This window comes from Spermophilus citellus, assembly GCF_964194105.1.
Source record: "Spermophilus citellus genome assembly, chromosome: 7".
Classification (NCBI taxonomy): Eukaryota; Metazoa; Chordata; class Mammalia; order Rodentia; family Sciuridae; genus Spermophilus; species Spermophilus citellus.
Window position 1 is genome coordinate 138,415,519 of NC_138188.1, and position 20,929 is coordinate 138,436,447.

A 20,929-nucleotide genomic window follows, 5' to 3' on the forward strand; every position below is an offset into this window, starting at 1 on the left:
GTTAAAGAACTTCAAAACTTCTGCAGAAGATTGGCTTCAAACATCAGAGGTTCTTGGGGAAGAGGATGTGAGGGTATCTTGTTAAGCCAATTATAAAGTGCACAGCCAGACTTTTAAGACAAAAACTTAAGAATGGGAACTTACTGGAGTATCTCAAATGATGGAAGAAGGAAGAAAGAGAGGGATGGAGGGAGGAAAGAAGAAAGGAAAGACAGAGAGAGGGAAGACTTTGCTCTTGGCTTGTAAAGAGTTGTTCAAATGTATTGAAAACTTTAATTTGTGAATAGGTAAAAACACTCAGTTAAGTCCAAATAACTTTATCCAAATCCTAATCATTAATATGTAAAATATATGTGTATATATACATAGATATGTATATATATACACACACATATATATTTCCAATCATAAGTTTAAAGGCAATCTCTACACCATCTCCATTTATGAATTTTCAAATTGAATATAGCATATAATATTTATTCAGACTATTTTCTCTTATTCAATCTTCAGTGAAGAAAAATATAATTTTCTTCCTTCAGCAGAGATTGCACAGTGGCTGTAATAAAATCAATCAGCTTCACCACTAGAATATTTCAGCTTCACTAGAATATTTCCCTAAGGGCCACAAAAAGTTGAAGTTGATTTGTCTTTATCAAAGTAGACAAGTTGCTAAATGAAAGCAACAGTATCAGAATACTTGCCACTAACTGGCCTAGGAGAGGGAATAAAGCAGGTGAACTCAACCTACAAGCTTTGATACCTACATTCCTTTTCTTCTCTTTTGCATTTGCAGTAGCAGCCACATTGAGAAACCACTTTGACTCTGTTGAGAGACACTGAAACTTGAAAGGCAAGGGGACTTAAAATGTGCAAATACCCTACTATTGTTCAGTAACTTTGCAAATCATTTTAGTACCTTAAGACATCATGGTTACCTGCCTTCTCTCTCTGTCACAGTCTCTGATTTTAGCTGTCTGCTTCTCTCTCTCTCACACACACACACACTCTCACCTAAACAAGTTATTCATGTTGACAACTTGTGGGGATTTCCTACTTTAAAGCCATAGCTATTTCCTGTCCAAACTGAGGAGAGAAGACCTGGAACCACTCAATCGATGATCATTTCTCAACACTCAAAATAAATAATCCGAGGAAACAATGTGAATGAATATGAGAAATCACCCAAAACTTAATAAGAAGGGAACACAGGAAGAGGTTAAAAAGTAGAACACTGTCTTTTATCACTTCCTCATGCCAAAAACAGAAGTGAAAAGTATAGCACTCATGAAAATCTTTTAAAATACAATAGTTCCACTTTCCAACTTGGTCCTCATACATCACATGTACAACTCTAATCTCAGTCAGTTCTTAATTCTACACATCAAATTCAAACATTCTACTATAGGTCTTCAGATACTTTTTGAATAAAAAACATTTTCCCCCTTAAGGCTGGCCCCATGGGTGAGTAAAGAACTCGTAATACTGGTTCTACTAGCAACTATAAAACCTTCATGCCCTATTTACCACAATAGAAGAAAGCACATTGTCCTTTTTTACTCCTTCTTGATTTAGCCTGAATGCATGGCTTTTTCTGAAACTATTCCAGGTTCAGATCAGACACTATTAGGGCAGGGATGACTATGGGTTACTGAGCATACCATCCCTGTGGTTCCTCCTATGAGATCCCTTAAAGTCTCCATCCAGTCTGCTTACATGTGCATTTGCATGTGTGAGCACCTCTGGAGGATATTAAGTGATTGTTTCACTGACAGATGTTTCTGATGCATATCTCTGTATTTCTCTGGATTCTAGCATGCAAAACTTTTGAGATGGCCTACTAAGATAAATATCTAAGAGACAAGTATCTTTAAAACACACAATTTATTTGGAAAGGAATCAAGAAGAAACAAATGAGGTCACCTCCTGCCCTATGTGTATAAGGTGACTCTTCTCTAATTTTTATCTTAGAATCCTTGTTCACTCTTGTGTTGGATTCACTATTTAAAAAGAAAACAAAAGAAAAAGAAAACCGTTCTGTCTATTGCAGTGAGTAAAAGTAAGAAGCAAGGAGTTAGCACTCATTGCCTGACAAGAATCAATGAGTTTGGAATAGTCAATAAGGGTTTTTAAAGAGGCTAAAAAAAAATGGAGGGGGGAAGTGCTGTTTCCATTTTTAAGTGTTTTCATTCCACATTCATTTCTGGGAAGTGTGAACATCTTTGTGGGACACCTCCCACCTCCACAGAGCCATGATGACCCTCGACCTACCCGTCTTTTATTTTTTCCCCTTTTCTCCAAAGCTTTGTAAATTTCATTCTCCTCTCCACCTCTAGCTGAAAGCTCTTGAGGGATACCCCACCCCGAGTAAATCATCATAATTAGGTATGCTGAACTACTGAAGCAAATATTGACCAAAATGTAATAGCTCAGATAAAGGAGAAGCAGCATTATCTCTCAAGTCACAGTTCAAGGCTGAATGGAGGTTCAGGTCAGTGTGTGTGTGTGTGTGTGTGTGTGTGTGTGTGTGTGTGTGTGTGTACGTGCACACATGCACCTGAGAGGAAGCTCTACTGCTCCACTCAGCCATTTGGAAACCCAGAATGAGGGTAGTACCACCATCACCATGTGATCTCGAAGGTCCTTCTTGTCACCACTTTAGCCCTTGGGAAGGTAGAAAAAGCTGAAGTGAGGCTGCAAGTTTTCAAGGCCAGGTTGAATGGCATCCATCACCTTTGCTCACACTTCACAGGAGGTAGCTTTGTCTTATGATCAAAACTGGCTGCAAAGGAAGCAGGAAAATATAGTCTGCAGCTGGTAGCTTTGCCCCTGTCACAATTCAATCTTCCAACAGAAGAAGTAGGATGCAAATTTACCCTCTAAACACCTTTTATCATAAAGCACTTCTCACCTTAAGAACATGAAGGTGAGATAAAGGCTCAAGGATCAGTTGTCCTGACTCCCTCGTAGAACAAGATATTCCTATGGCTTATATTAGTCAACTGTAGTGGAAATACATTGCAGTTGCTTGATGAAGAGTTAAGGATTGCTTATGAATGATTATCTATGTCTTATCACAGAAGCATTGAGAGGAAAAAAATGGTAAAACATAGGAAAGCTGATTAGAAAAGCTAAAAGCACTACATATTTCTGTAGGGTTAGAAATTAAATTGAATGATTCCTTCAGTGTTCAAATCTAAGAAAAAATATTCATTTGAACATAGAAAGCTAGGCCTGACATTTTCATAATCAAATAAAAGATAACAATAATAGGTAAATAGAGAAAGCAATCAACACTTCAATAGGCAAAAAAGAGAAAATATATAAAGTAGAACAGAATTCATGTCACAATTAAGCTGGCACCCCTTTGTTAATGAGTCACAAAAATAAAGGCAGATTTAACAACATAGACAGCTCGTTTCTTTTGATTATTCAGAGCTACAACTCAAAACACTGCAACGACTACCACTTTGGTACCAACCCTGAAGTTTGGAAATCAATGAAATTTGAAGGTAAAATGTGGTGGGGCAGCCACCTTCAGTGAGTGGACCCTGGATACACAATGTTCAGATTAAGAGAAGTTTTGTGTAGGAGTAAGGTGCTCATCCCCAAGAAAGGAGGATAAATAAGACCTCTTCTTTGGGATCAGAGAGAAATGCAGATCACAGCAAAATATGTTATCTAGACCAATTTTTTAAAGAATATTAAAAGAAGGGTACAGAACTTTCTGCCCAATCCTGCATAACAACTTTGATCAATATTCTGATATACCATGGAAAGAGGTCAGCTAAGTTAGGTAATGGAAGTCTCCTAACCTGTTGACCTTGTTTCGGCATTAGAGAGTCAATGTTCCCCATTAAATGTCAGATCAATTCCCAATGATTAAAACATTACCCAGAAGTCTCTGGCTTCCTGGAATCTTTAACAAAAAGAAAAAAAATAAATAAAAACTCAAACATTATCATTTTTCAAGGGTCTAAGGAATTATTATTTGCTATATTAGTCCATCTTGCTTCCTCAAGAAGCAATTTTTAACATTCTTGTCTCAATTGGCTTCCAGTGTTTACAAAGCAGTGCCTGCTTTTTTAATTTATATTAGTAATAGCATTATTGCTATTTTAATATATCTTTAAATACGACTTTTATGTTCCTGAAATAATCTTTCTTGATGTGATTCTTTTTGCTTTTTTTTTTTTTTTTTGGTCTGGGGATTGAACCAAGGAGTGCTTAACTACTGAGCTACACCTGCAGCCCTTTTTTATATTTTATTTACAGACAGGGTCTTGCTGAGTTGTTCAGCACCTTGCTAAGTTGCTGAAGCTGGCTTTGAACTCACAATCCCCCTGTCATTGCAAGGATTACCTCTATGGGATTCTTATTAAATAATTTATCATAAACTGTTTTCTCATATAGTCATAATCAGAATTACCCTTATGTTGCAATTATGTGTAAAAAGATTTTTCTCCAAATCAAGAAAGTCCACATTTAATTCATTTTTTATTCCATATTATTCCTTGTATTTGGTAGACATTTAATATATGACTCAGGACCTGCCTCAACTAAACATGGTCCAGGGGAGGTAAAAGGGAGAGGTCTGTCTATAGAGCTACCAAAAATCTGCAGGAAGTCTCATTGGTTTCCCCTCACGAGTAAAGTGGGCTAGTCTCTTTGATCTTCCATGAAAATAAAATTTGGTTTTTAAATGAAGGCTTTGGGGTATGGAGCAATACTTCACAAAACATCAGTTTCTCTGGGCCATGCCCTCTGTCTAGCAGTACTAGATAAACAGGTATTTGGCAGGGGTAATTCTTAACTCGTTCTTTTACATCTCAGAAATCTCCAAGAGATTCTTATGTCCAGAGACTGACACTTCCCTCTGATGGGCATGATACCTGTTATTTTAATGACGGATTGAATGAATAAAGGAGCCAACTATTGCCATCCCTAGATACCATCACATTTCCAACTGGCATGTGCCAACTTGATCGTGTCACTTCTATTAAGTATGACAAGTTGTAATATAAAATAACACCTAATTTAGATACTAGTTCACTTTCAGAACTGCTGAGAAAAAGAAGAGAGAAGATTACAGCTCCTCACAGCACCAGCTTCCCACTTCCATTGTACCTGCTGTACAATTATTGCTGCTGTGCTTGCCAGAGTTCCATTAAGGGCTCTGGAGCTCCTGGCACTTGTGTGGATACTCTACTAAATTTAATCCCCAAAGATGACTTATTATTGCCAGCTGGGTGCATCAAACCAAAGAAGTAATATCAGATAAATATAAGGGGATCTGTTTTATCTAAGTGTATGGAGGAAGGAAACAGAGAAGAGGGGCTTTTTGCTGGTGTGATTTTGCAAAAATTTTTTTCGGTTTTACCGTCAATTCAAATATTCATGCCAAAAGAGGTAATATTGCCAGGGACAATAGGCAACTGCAGAGAATCCATCAGCCCTTGGCTGCTTCTAGAAGCAAGGTCTTGGCTTCATAGCTGAGTTGGGGTTGTATCCCAGTCCCAATCTGGGGGTGCATTTAGGTAGAGTCAGCAAAGGCTCCTTATTGCATTTCGCATTTCCACTTACCTTGGACAGGGTTGGAGCAGCTCAGAAACTGGGTGAGGCGCTTGGCTACCCTTCCCAGCCCTCAGACTCCCCCACCTGCAGGGAGGATTATTGGGCGCAGCTTTAGCAGAGTCTTCACTGAGGACAATTCACATACTAGATTATTGGCACTAGCTAAGTTGTGCTTAACACTTTGTTCTTTCATTGCCTTAAGGTATAAATTGTTTAAACAGCCAAATAAGTAAATAAAATCAATAGAATCATCATCATGGTTCTAAACTGAGCCACCTGGAATTTGCATTAGCCCATCACTGAGAATAGTGGCATAAAAAACTTTTAGTTTCTTTTTTAATTTCACAAGTATAACAAATTTACATTGTGATGTTGTTTTCCATGCTAGGGGTAGTTGGCAGACAAAGTCCAGAGCTTGTTTTTTTCTTTCTAGATTTTCTGAAGGTAAGTGCCCTGAGACAATATGACTTGTTTCATGAGGATAGTTATGCTCTACTTGGTGACCCCTGACCTTGATTCTCAAGGGATCCTGAGGTTAATGTTACTGTGTTCTGGACCTCTGCACTGAAAGGAATGTATTGAAGGCCAGAAACTGTGGGAGGAATCTAGTGAATGAATACAGTTTACCTGGCAGAGAAAATATCCAGGTAATTGTGCCCACCCAAAACCCCAATTAACAGTTATTTACAGCCCACTGGTCTGCAACTTCAATTGCCTGATCAAACATATTCATATTCGTACAGTCCCTTGCTCAAATAGAAGTCACTTGCCATGGATGAGCTCTCAGGGGAGTGGGGCAAAAGTCTGTAAAGTTGAAGCAACCTAGCTTAGAGCAGCTGAGAATGGTTGTGGGATAGGTGGGTAAACATCTGTGATGTGAGAGAAGCCAAAACAGATGTTTGCCACCTTGCTAGGCAGTGACCTGGGATGCCCTACTTTGAGGGCAATGCAGACAGGCCTGCAGCCAGCCAGCCACCTGCTGCCCTTCCCTGTCCAGCAGTCTCTGCATAAGGGTCCCACACAGCCTCCCATAGGCCCATTCCCCTGCTTCTTGGGACCAAGAGATCAGAGAGAATCTTTGCTAATCCCTCTCCAAATTTGCCTTATTTCAGAGCCCAGTATCTCTCCACCTTCACAGCCACACTGAGAGGGTTTCTTTTGTGTATAAAAAGGAGGACAGAATGTTGGAAGGGACCTCTCCTCGACAGATGGGAATGAGGCTGGTGTGAGTAACTAACTGGAGGCAATAAAGGTGTTATCAACTAGCAAGAGGGCAGAGCGGCCGCAGACTGGCTGTCCTATGTGCTGCGTGCTGTACCAGCGCCAGGGAGAGCTGCCTCCCTAAGTCCCGGTATTAACAGCATGTGGCTGCGGCAGATTCACAACGTACCCACGGGCTTTGTCAGCGTCACAAGCCTTGGCAGGGTCCCTATCCAACTGAGAGGCCATCGTCTCTGTGTCACCTCTGACTGGTGTCATTTCTCTTGGTCATTCTTTCTGTCCTTCATGCCTCCATACATCACATTCCCCTTTTCCTTTGGAATTATTCTTTGCTTAGAATAAGGAGAGCTTCCTCGTCAATGTCAAGCCCAGCGCGATGTAGCCAATTACCCTAACATCACTGCCGTCTAGTTTTATCCTCCATATTATTGTGTTGCTAGAAATTGTCTATCTGTACAATGCTTAATTGGGAACACCTGCAAGGATTCTTGGGGTGGGCTGGGATGTAGGTAAGTGGTAGAGCACTTGCCTAGCATGTGCATGGCCCTGGCTTCAATCCCCAGCACTGGGTGGGGGATTCTTGAGACAAAAATACCATTGACCCCAAAAAAGCAAAGGGTCTTAGATGATTATTACTTCCTCTCAGTCACATTCCATCTCAGAATCAAACAAATCACAAGTTAGAAAAGTTAACTGAATCACTAAGGTTATATCACCAACAAGGTAGAGGGTGCACTTAGGACCCAGATCTCCTGACCCCATCCAGTGATCTTTTCCCCTTTATGAAATTTAATATAAAAATAGAAAGCACAGATCCTCAAACCCCTGTGCTTGGCAAGGAATTATTTCTTACCCTCAATCATTCTTAAATCCCTCTCCACTGCAACAAAGGCAGCCAATGTATGAGAGAAACTCTTTTGTTCTCCTGTGAATCATCTGACCTTAAGGAAGTCACTCAACTTACTGGTTCTCAGTATGCGCTTTCTAAGGTGAGGGAGCTGGACAGGTAATCTATGGTTACTTCTAGCTTCGAAATTCAATGACCCTTGAAGCTTAACTTCTTTCACCAGAATACCTGTCATTTTTAGGTAAATAGTGTTCTCAGTCCTTTCTGCTAAAAGAGGTTAAGTAAATAAAAAGGAAAGATCAGGCTATGCTTTCAGTCCAGATCAGAACTTGGTGACCAGAGATGAAGGAAGTTAATAGCAATAAGAAAGCTTCCACAGTCTACCATTTACAATTTAAATACTTTACTTGGGAGGTTAAAAGTTCAAAGTTGAGTCACAGTCTGAGGTGGCTCTGCTCTTCCTTTTTAATTATCTGAGGTCAGGAAGTTAATAATACCAGAAATCCCCAGTGGAGACCTCTTGTGCACTATGTGAACTTTAAACTTGCTTTTTTTTTTTTTTTTTTTTTTTTAGGGTAAAAAGTTCAGTAGAAACACAGTGGACTTTTCCTCTCACCCTCCACCCATTCATCCCCCAAGGTCAAAAGTTGAACTGTAAAACAGAAACCCTTGTTCTCTGATCCCCATTTAAACAGATCACTTATTAAAAGGTAAACATTCCAAATGTGAGCCAAAGTCCAAAGTGAATCTGTTCAATAAAAATGAAAATATTGTAATAAAATGAGTCTTTGATCTTTATCACTTGCCTTAGAATTGAACATCAGAATTTGTTTTCTTATTTTTTTGAATCTCAGAGAAAGAGCCATCACCATTAGCTCTCTCCTCACCTACTTCTGCCTTGAGATTGGCCTACTTAGAAAAGATAAACTAGAGATACATTTAAATAGTTGTGTTTACAGTCTTACCTTAAGGCAATTTCTACAAAGAATCCTACACCATTCATGTTTATTTATTTTGATCACAGGAGAGTTCAAGAACCACAAAATGTGACCTAAATCAGAGAAATGAAAAGTACTGTGGAATTAACCAGTGTTTGTTGAAAACGGAGGGGGATGCAGAGAAAATTAAAAAATGAATGCATGAGCTCAATGAAGAAATAGATCATACTTGAAACCTTCCAAAAATTAAAGCTCAAACATGAAGCCAAGAAAACACCACAGAACTCCAAATAGGTATCTAATAGTGACAAAGCTACTTTTCTTGAAGTGATAATAGCAAATGTGAGAAGTGTAGGAAAGCCATCAACTAACTGAAAGTTAACCGAGTCCTCTTCCAGTAAAGTGACACACCTGTCCTTTTTTTTTTTTTTTTTTTTTTTTTCAATATATCATGGGCATTCTTCCAGTGGCAAAAAAAAAAAAAAAAAAAAAAAAAAATGCTCTACCTGTGAATCAACATTTGTTTCCAAAAATTTTCAAGAAAGTTTTTGTCACAACTTACTATCTTAATGAGGACAGAGGGCAATATTACCTGCTTCCCATGTTCGTAATTTTTATAGAGGTTCATAAGAATACTCAACCACAGCAAATGGTAAGAACTTTAAAAATATACAGTAAATACATTCGTAATACTTTCTACACAAGTCAGTTTTGACAGTGTTAGTTCATTTTAACACACATCAAAGCTAGAAGATGTCGCTCTAAAGAAGCCGTGTCCTATATCCATTTCCACAATCCATTTCCACTGTGAGTCATGATCCCATCCTCTGGGATTCCTTGATGCAGCTGGATGACCGAGACCCAGGAATGACACAACCAGGAAAGAAGCATGGGGAGAGCACAGGGCTGTTTCCTCTTGTTAGGACTCCCCTGAACAGCTGTAAGGAAGGATGGAAATTCCTTATGAGTCAAAGTGTGATTTCAAAGTATGGGATAAAATGTGAGAAACATGATCTTATTGATTAGGATGTTGACCAACAGGAAGTCACTCCATCCAAGAGGGTTCAGGGAAAACCCAGTATCAAAGTAGATTAGTAAAGGGGTGACTGGAATTTGGATGCTACTTTAACACTTAAGCTGGTGTTACATGAGAATAACTCCTGGTCTCAATTCATCTTCTGAATATTTATCTATGAATATTTGTGTTCCTTCCTTTTTAAATTTTAAGTCACTATATTCTCTGTGAACTACATGCTCCCAAACTTCTGGCTGAATTCTCTATGATTTATTTTTCTTTTCCTGCAAACCACTTGCGTTTATGTGAAGCTATTACATGGTGAGGACTATGTTGTATTCTAGGCATACTTACCCTTAGTGTCCCCATTGGATAGAAATAGGACTAGACCTCCAAACAATGAACTGCATACAACAATGTGGGGAGAGAACGACAAGACCTCTGAATGAAGGGCCATGAGAGCCTGAGTCCTTGCCATGTCTTCCTGGAATGACCCTCTTGTCCTTGATCCCTGGGACCCTGAACTCTTCCTTCATACTTCACCTCTCTTTCCTTCTCCATCCCTCTTCCTCTGTCTCTTCCAGCAACTGTCTAAGGAGTAATAACAGAGTATCCTACTCTGTTGTAATGTTTAGTTAATTTTTTTCTTCCTCCAACAATAAATAATGATCAAATTGAGGGAGAGTATTCTCATGCAATTCCCTGGGAAGACCTTCGTTAGAAACAAAGAATGAAATGTGACAAGAAAGGGATTTAGTGGATACTTTATGAAATAGCAAAAGAGATCTGAGACCCAACTGGGCACATGACAAAGAGGTTTCACAGAGTCCTGCCAGAATGCACTTCTCAACTTGTTGTACTTGGTATAACCTGGCACCTTAAAATATCTTTGATGTCTACGTCTCAGCTCTAGAAATTTTGAATTAATTCAACTGTGATAGAGTGAGGTCATTAAGGTTTTTAATGCTTCCAGGTGATAGTGGGGATGATGAGAACTGCAGGATGAGAACCAGTGTATCGGAAGATGCTGTTAAATGGAAATGACTACTCAAAGTCAACATTGGCATTTGGATTCAAAAATGGCCTGCCAGTTTAAGGACCTCTCACTTTTCATAATTCTCTTGCAGAATAAATGACTCTCCCATCTGAATTGATTCTACTGCTCCCTCACAATAAAAACAAATGTCTTGACACACTATGCCATCCTCTATGCAAAATGGCCCCAGCATTTTCTTCTTCCTCGTTAATATCTTGTGTGTTTGAGTCATGTGGAACTGCTTGCTAGAGGCAAGCAGTTCCATACAAATCTTTCCCCGTACCTATTTATGTGTCTGCTTTGTAATTCATACTCCCAATTCAGACTTGTCCTTCTTTGGGATGCTTTTCTTTATCCCACTGATTTTATAAAGTACTTTTTTTCTGTGATACACACAACTTGGTTTACCACTCAGTTGTAACCAACTGTACATTGAAGCTATCCCTATCTGCTACTGACTATCTCAGTCCATTCAGGTTGCTACAACAAAAATACCATAAACTGGGTAGCTTAGGAACAATAGAAATTTATCCCTTAGAATTCTGGAACCTGGGAAGTTCAGACCAAAGTGTAAGAAAACATTCTTACCCAGTATCTGCACTGATCTCCCTTCTCCCTCTAGTGAGGTGAGATTTGGCTCATTAAATTTTGTATCTGTTAAGGACTGCTTTCCTGATTCATGGGCAATTTCTCACTGAGTCCTCACCTGGTAGAAAGGGCAAGGGATCTCTTTCTTGCAGGACTGTTTTTAAGAACATACATCCCACTCATGAGGATTCCACATTTGTGATTTAGTCACTTTCCAAAGATCCCATCTCCTAACACCATCATTTGGGAATCAAGATATCAACCTATGAATGATTTTTTAGGGGACACAAATATTCCAATGATAATATTTACGTAGTGCTTTTTAGTAACTCTTTTAATATTACTATTTAAGTACTATTTAATAGTTACATGGTACTTTTTTAAGTTTCAAGGGCAAAAAAATATTATTTTTTTTCCTGGACTCTTTTTTCCCAGTACCACAGTATTCCATGTGAATGGCTACTGAATGTATTGATGGTGGAATGAACAGAAAGATGAATATATAAACTATCTAATATCTATAGGATTCATGGTATTCCCTCTAAAGAAGTAGAACAAGAACTTTCTTAGATGTCTTTCATATAGTATCTTTCAGAGACTGGAAACCAATTATAGGCCATCAGACCAGGACAAGTGGCCCCAGGAAAAATGATTACCATCATAATTTCTTTGGTTGTATTAGGATTTTCTAAATAAATAGAAGCAAACCATTCTAGTCATGTTGTGTTTTAAAAGTTTTAAATGCTACCTTTCATAGCTGGGCGCAGTGGCACACGCCTATAATCCCAGTATCTTGGGAGGCTGAGACAGGAGGACCGTGAGTTCAGCAATGGTGAGATGCTAAGCAACTCAGTAAGACCCTGTCTCTAAGTAAAATACAAGATAGGGCCGGGGGTCTGGCTCAGTGGTCGAGTGCCCCTGAGTTCAATCCTCAGCACCAAAAAAAAAAAAAAAAAAAAAAAAAAATCTACCTTTCTAATTGTTTTCTTAGCCCTAAGCCACATCATCTTCCTTTTGTTCTTTCCTCCCCTCATACTGGCCTTGGGTTCTTCTTCACAGAATCACATCAGTATAAAAGTATTTGCTCATCCTTTCCAATTAGGGAGGGTTTCAACTGGAGCTTGAAAATGAATTATGAATTCATAGTTTGTTAGAGCTAGAAAGACCACCTTATGGACCATCCCATCCCATCCCATCCCTACGTTTCACAAATCTGGAAGCACCTGAGGAAAGTTTGGAGAATGCACAGTCTATGGACATTACCATTCTAACCAGATGGATGATTCTGGGCCTCAGCAGCACCAGTTGACCAATAAAGCCACATTAGCCTTCATACCCAAATCATCCAGTAACTTGGGACCTTCTTAATGTCTTTCTCTAGCTCCAGGAAATCTCAGGAGGAAAGACATGTGTGCTCAGAAAAGACGTGTGTGCCCAGTTGTCCCCGGTCTCTTCCTCAAGGGCCCTAGCTTGCCAAGTTCTTGCTTTGGTTCCCTGTGTGTTCCCATCTCCTGTGGATGACTCTAACTCCAAGGCTGATTCAGGTATTTTTTTTTTTCAAGGAGGTGAATAGGAGAAAAGAATGGGAGTTGGAGAAGAAAGTATGTTAAAAAAAAAACACACAGAAAATAAAGACCCTCCTACAGCTTCTGAGCTGTGCTTAGTTGTTGGTGCCTCGGCGTTTTAACCTGGTGCTTTAAATTTGGGTGGAAAATCAGGTCTGGATTCTGACTTTGTCTCTCCCATTTATCATTTCTTTGACTTTCAGCAACATACAAAACTTCTCTGAACCTGGATTTCTATTTTTTTAACTTTTTAATATGATGGAAATGTGTCTATCCCTATAAAAATCTTCTAAGGATTTAATGGAATACTGCATCATATTATCAGGTGCAGAGCCACATATCAGGTGCCAATGTCTTGGCTTGGCACAGAATCACGAGCCACCACACAGCTTTGTAGATTCAAACAGCAATTCTTTATTTCTGAACTCACACCGGCCTCCACACACGTTCTGGGGAAATCCCAGTTCTGCTGCCGCCCAATTCACCTGCTCCACGAGGCTTTTTTCCCAAAATCCCATTTGAATCTCACGAGAACTCAACGGGAACAAGCAGCAGGAACACCCTAATCCCAGCAGCAATAATCTTCAACCTCCAACTTCCCTAAAACCCCTATTGTCTTAAACCGGGAACGCCCTAAACCCAAGGACCGGGATACTTCCTTAAACCTGATCAGCTCTAAACCCGGATCCGCCTTGGTCCTTGAGCAAGGGCACCTTACATGCAATGTCAACAGCGAAATCCATTTAACATGGGGTACGCTGGCAAGGAAATTTCGATGCGTCATTCCTACTTGGCAATGGCCCTCAGCAATCAGGAGTTTGTCAGCACTCAGCAGATAGTATAGATACTATTTTCATCTTCACCCTTCTCACTGCTAACAGTTTGGTTGTTCATTGGCATATAGAGCTCCTTCAGCTGTGTCCGTACACTCCTTCCTCAGCTGCAGCGTCCATGCAGCCCTGTAGGCTCACTGGGGGAACCAATGCCATCATCTTTGTTGTTTCCTACCTCTTCTCTTCTAGGCATCTGAATATAAAACTTTTTCCTGCTTTTCCTTGTCCAAGGTAAGTTGGTTACTAATTAATACAACGGGTTCCTCAAATAGCCAAATTTTAATCCTGTTAGAGGGTCAACTAGGACATTGCAGTTGTTTTGCTGGGAAAGTTAATCTGTACTTCTGAAATAATAGAAGTTGCAATTGAGAGTTTTCACTACAGGAAAAAAAAAAACAAATTCACATTTGGGTGGCTAGATTTTTTTTACAAAGGGATTCTTCCTTTTTATGGTGGTAGAGTTTCATCTAGACCCAGGGTTAGGTGGAGATGGCATTCCCCACCTTTAACCATGCAAATGAGAATACCCCCCAAATGGAGCTGAGCAAGAAGACGGAAAGAACCTGAGGCCCTACATAACTCTGTGATTATCCACTGGGTAACTGATTGTTGGGACTATTTGAGCAATTGTATTTACACATGTGTCTCCCCATGGCCTGAGAGACCAGGTGGTATCCTTTCTAAACATTGCAAAGAGAAAGTCTACTGTAGTGATGTTGAGACATCAATGCAAGTCCAAAATACTATGTTTAATTAAAATATTAATACCGGTCAAATGCTCACAAAAGGGTTGAGAAGACAAATATCCATGATTCTCAATATAAAAACGTCAGAGTTGGCATTGCAAAAGATTTCAAGGTCTTTGACACAACTAAACATTAAATATTTGTAGTTGCTTTTATGGACGTTTATGTTTACATTCCCCCAAAATTCATATATTGAAGCCTTAATACCTAATGTGAAGGTACTGTGAGATGGGGATTGGGGGAGACTATTTTATTTCATACAGTGCTGCCAGAACGAAACAGAGACTGGGCAACTGATGAAGAACAGAAGTTTATTTAAGCTCATGGTCCTGGAGTCTCCAGATTGAGGAGCCGACATCTGTGTCATACATGATCATCTTGTGCAGTGAATGTGGGATACTGAATCCCTCCTTTAAAAGGACTCACTCAGTAACAAACCCACTCCTGAGATAAAGGCAATAATTCCTTTGCTCTCCTGATCTAATCACATTCACATGTCTTATGACTGTACACTGTTATACTGGGGACTGACTTCCCAACATATTCAGACACAAGGCAGAGATCAAGTTTAGATGTGGTCATGAGAGGTCAGCCCTCATAAGGAGAGGAAGAGACACCAGAGTTTCCTCCTTCTGCTATGTGAGAATGTAGACATAAAACAGCCTTCTGCAAGCCAGGAAGAGGACTTTCTTCAAGATCCAAATCTGCTGGCACCTTGATCTGGGACTCCCCAGCCTCCAAAACTATGGAAAAGAGATGGCTGCTGCTTACGCCACCCTGTCTATGGTTGTTTTGTTAACAGAAGCCCAAGCTGAATAATGCAGTCACCTCTTGTTATTAACCAAAGAAAGAAAAACTAACTCAAGGAAGAGAAACTGAGCACTTTGCATAGATAACAACTTTAATAAGCAACCATTCAAGTTATATTTTAACCAAAAATGAATACAATCTAATTCACTCCTCAATTAAATATGAGTTTTCATATTAGACAATGAACCTGGAAAGAGTTGGGGAGATTGCCTCAAAAGTTATCGGCCTTTCTATCTCAACCACAGGGAAGAGAGTTCACTATGTCAGCTTTGGGGCAAGACTGGGCAGCCCAACTTAGTTCATCTCTCAGCATAAGATTGCTCACAGTATATCAGAACCTTAGCCAGAAACCTAAGCTAATTTAGAGATTATCCTAGACCTACAGACCAAACTGGCAACCTTAGTTTTACATTTTGTGATTGTATATTTTATATTATATGCATTTGATTGTGTATATTTGACTGGTTTATACATATTTTATGAATCAGAATTCAAGGATCATCCTCATAATGGTTGTCTCATCTAGTTTCAAGACTCTAATGATCCATGTGGGACAGCTACACTATCTCAAAACTTTGCTCTCTCACTCCATGCTGGAACAAGACCAACCTTCAAGACTGAGGACACAAGCCTCCACATAACCGGAGATCCTGTATCAAAGGAGAAGGGGTCAAAAGTAGACACAGGTGGCTATGTATGACTTCTTTCCATGAGCTTCCACGCAACCACGGGGCAAAATTCTTGATTTGGTGCCAATAAGTTCTATCGGTCTTATCAGAAAGAATTACAGAGTAGAATGACATGCTTAGCAGTCCAGAAGAAAATTATTTTCAATTCATCCAAATATTTAAGTATATATCTAATTTTTAAGTGTATATATTTTCAATGATGAAAATATTAAGAAGTTGTATGAGGTAAACATATTTAAGAACTCACTATCAGTATGATAAATGACTTTCCCATGCTTTCTCTCCCACATTTTCTTAGACCATAGCCCATGTGGGCAATATTGTGAGATATACCTAATCTCCTACTGACATTTCTATGCAGCACCTTTTCTTCATCACCAGGACATAGTTCTAGGCTCACTGAAGACAGGTAAGATGTAGTACTTGGTATTGTAACTAATTTAAAATCCTCTGACTCAAGGGTAATAACAGAATATAAGAGTTACTACATTCACTGGGCATCGTGGTGCACGCCTGTAATCCCAGCGGCTCGGGAGGCTGAAATAGAAGCCAAGCCTCAGCAACAGCGAGGTGCTAAGCAACTCAGTGAGACCTTGTCCCTAAATAAAATACAAAAATGGACTTGGGATGTGGCTCAGTAGTCAAGTGACCCTGAGTTCAATCCCCAGTACCAAAAAAAAAAAAAAAGAGTTGCTACACATGTCAGGCACCTCCAAAGCATATTTTGATTAATTTATACTGTAAAATGTATATAAATTATCACAACATCCTTGAAGAAAATTGTATTATTCTTATTGTACAAACAAAAAAAAAACTAAATTTAAACAATTCAACCAGTAGCATGCTGCTAAGAAGCAGCGTGGCTGATATGATAAACCAGCATTGTAATATAAAATTACCAGTGGTTTTATTCCCATTTAATTGTAATCTCAGGGACTCAGAAAATTGAGGCAGGAGGACAGCAAGTTCAAGTCCAGCCTCAGCATTAAAAGAAAGAAAGAAAGAAAGAAAAAAAGAAAGAAAGAAAGAAAGGAAGGAAGGAAGGAAGGAAGGAAGGAAGGAAGGAAGGAAGGAAGGAAAGAAGGAAGGAAGGAAGGAAGGAAGAAAGGAAGGAAGGAAGGAAGGAAGGATGGATGGATTGTGAATGTAGCTCAGTGGTAAAGTGCCCCTGAGTTTAATTTCAGTACTGGAGGCGGGTGGGGAGGTGAGGAGGGAATCGGCCTCCTGGGGCTAAAACACACTTTAAATATCTTCAACTTCTTCTTGCCCCAAATACCAATCCAACAAATTAACTGGTTGTTCATTAAAGTGGACAACCAGGGGGACAGATACCCAACTACCTCACAGAAAATAGTCTAAGTGGACAAATGAAAGACTAGAAGATAATAAAGCACTTATGAATAAAAGACATCTAGAATAGAAATCCAGCTTGGCCAGAGAATAGACTCATGTGAATAGGAACTACAGGGTGATGTGGGTCCCAAGAGGGAATAAGAAATTTAGAGGGATGAAAGCCCAGTGAGGATTTTTGTTTGGTTCTTTGGCACCCCTAGACTCCAGGAAGTGATGAGGAAATTCTACTTTCTGAGAACACTTTTCATAAGAAAGACTGATACTAGAGTTTCCAATGAAGAAGACATTGCTGCAATAGAAGAAAACTAAGTGTAATAAAGTTCTCAGGCCAGAACGCACTTAACTGGGTGCTCTTAAGGAAATAAGGTGAAATTGATGAGGACTTAGACTACCTGTAAAATAGCCATAGGTCACAGCATAATTATCGCCATCACAATTAGCATACATTCACAAGTATTACCTGTACACTAAAATTGCATCAAAGAAAGTTTAGTAATACATGGATTTGACCTAATACAGCACAATTTTTTTTTGAAAATTTCATATAATGGTTGCAGTTCACTTTATTACCAAAGAGTTTGGCATAAAATCTATTGACAATTGTATAGTGAAATACAGATTTGTGAAGATTGTCCCATTTATAACAGTGCCTATTTTTTGTTTATTTTTCTTTTTAAGGAAAACAAGAAAGATCCCAGGAATTCAGACAATGAACTTTGACTTGGACTAGGATACTGCTGCTTGAGTAAAAAAAAAAAAAAAAAAAAGACGCACACATGCACACACAAAGAAAAAAAAAAAACCCAAACTATAAGAAATTTACATTGTATACTTAGGCCAATGAGAAGAAATTACCTGAAATATGGTGTTAGAGAAAAATGTAATTCATCTGCGCTTTTAAAATAATTAGAAGGGATGTGTGAGCCACAAACAATTGACTCTCATGTGACTGACAGTGTGAGTGCAAGCATAAAAAAGAAGCAGTAACCACATGATTGTGTGATCATGTGATAATCATCACTAGCATTTATTGAGTATTTACTACGTGGCAGTACATTGCATAGTATTTGCAACCATTATCTCAATTATTCTGCAACTGTAAGTGATGGTTCAGAAATACCTCCTGTTTCAGAAAGAAAAATGCTCTAAGGGGTAGGACAATCTATCAACCCTGGTCAGAGTTCAAATGAATTTCTAACAAAGCTTATCTAAAATATTCTGAACACAGCATGGTCCCCATTTAGAACTGAGAGGGAGCCTGGAGAGTTGTAAAGGGAACTTCAGAATGGAATCTGTTCCATACCCCTGAATCCCCAGGCCAACTAAGAGGTCTTATTTCCTCTAGGACCTCAAAAGAGTCATGCTGACCTCAGTTCCAGACTCCACCAAAGTCATCAGCCCTGAAACTGGAGGGTCCACTTGTTCTCTATTTCCTGGTTCTTAAACATAATTTTCTAGCTGATGTCTATCAATGTGTGTGTGTGTGTGTGTGTGTGTTTCCTGATTCTTCTGGCTCAGTTTCTTTTCCTTCATCTGTGTTGCTTACCTAGAATTCTAAATGTCTGTTGATCAGAAACTCTGGAACAAGTTTTGTCTGAAACCTTCCCAGGCCTTGATCTACAACCTCCTTCTACTCAACTCTTGGCAGAGAGAACAATCTGGAGCCCATAAAGATTAGAGCTATTCCGCTAATCAGTGATCCTTCCCAATTAAAATACTTGGTTCAGAGTTCTTTGCACATTGCTCAAAGTGCTTTCTGTTCAATCAGGACTTGTTGACTGAATTTACAGTGCATGATATATCATGAACTGTGCACCAAAGTCCAAATTACAACACATGACCCCTATGTCAAGAAAGAGTAAAAAAAAAAAACCAAACAAACACAAACTTGGACAGACACCAGATGATGCTGAACTAATGGAAAATTCCAGAACAAAAACTGCCCACACTGCAGCCTTGTCCTTAGATCCTCTGTGAGCTATGTATGGTCTCCTTCCCAAAATTATGAACTTTTTGAGAGCAGGGTACAATGAAGTGTCAAGTGCAGGGTGTTCATCTTTCCCATGGATTCTCTTGCCACCAGGGAATTAGCAGGTATCAAAATTTCCTATTAGATTTTCTCCTTTAAAGTCCTAACATATCCTTGAGTGTCATAAAGCCTCACTGGCAAAAGCATAAAGTTTTTTGTTTATTTGTTTGTTTGGTTTTGGTGGTGCTGGGGATTAGAACCCAGGGCCTTGTGCATATGAAGTAAGCACTCTACCAATTGAGCTATATCCCCAGCCCAAAAGTATGAAGTTTTGACATAATTACTTCATCTTTGGACAGATAATTACTTGAAAATAATCATGCTGCATTCTGCATCTTAGATATCATAAATTATTTTAAAAGGGATCTCTCTTTCCCATTACCCACCAGCTATTTTGTAGAAGTGATTAACATTTACAAATAACTGACATTAAATAAAGGAGATGGTCCTCATCAGTGTTGGTGGGCCTCATTCAAAGTTTTAAGAGGAAGACTGAAGTTTCCCTTAGAAAAAAATTATGCCCCAAGACTGCAACATCAGCTCCTGCCCAAGAATTTCAAGCCTGCTATCATTCCTGCTTTGCAGATTTTGGATTTACCAGCCCCACAATCACATGAGACAATTATCAACATAAATCTATATTTTCTCTTTCTATCTACACACACACACACACACACACACACACACACACACACACACACTTCCCTTGGTTCCCTCACTTGTAAATGATAAGGTTCCAACAGCAAAAATAATCTACTCCCAAGATTTCAAATGAATATTCTTTAATAAGGAATAATGAATAGGAGTGTCAACAGGGTTAAGGAAACACAGAAAAGAAGGTGAAGGACCAGCCGCTAGCAACAGAGGAGAACCATTACCACTCCTAGATGGGACCCAGCAAGGGGAGGAAAGATTTCTGTCACAGCCCAGTGAAAACTGGAGACTTGGGTGGAACATCACAGAACCTCGGGTCACAGCTACCTCTGGAAATGGAGCCATGAAGCTGGGAGAGAGCCAGAAAGACTATGACCTCTCTCCCCTGCTTTCTAATCTCCTGGCAGGAGAGTTGTCAGTCTCTAATCAGTAAAACCCAAACAGAAGCCACCCAGGTAGGGAGCCTGGGAGATGCTGTTGCAGAAATCAGACTCCTACAGTACAGGGCAGGTAGTGAAGAGAATGAGCTTCACAGGGTCTGCTAAGTTGCTGAGGCTGGCCTCTAATTTGTGATCCTCTACCACTGCCTCTGAGTCCCTAGAGCTACCACACCTGGCTCCAAGTCTTTCTAATCTATTATTTTGCTGTCTTAACAATAACCCACAATTTAAACTGCTTTCCCTTCAATTTTTATCCCTTTTATGATGATCTTGTTATCACGCATAGACCCCAAGAAACAAATTTTAGTCAATTAACAAAGATATAACCATTTACAGAAAAAAAAAATACAAAGATGCTTTATAAAAGGATCCATATAGACACAATAAATTTGGAGCTAAATGTTATGTTTTCTGCTCATCAGATTGTATCCAACCCAATTCTAACTAAGCACATAAAATAATATAAATTCCAAAATATGTATTCAATGGAATAATTTTCTTTTTCTTGTAAATCTTTATTTTCTTTAAGTCTTATATATATTTATTATGGTTAAAGAAAGAAAATTGCCTATTATTATGCTTAGGCAAGGAGCT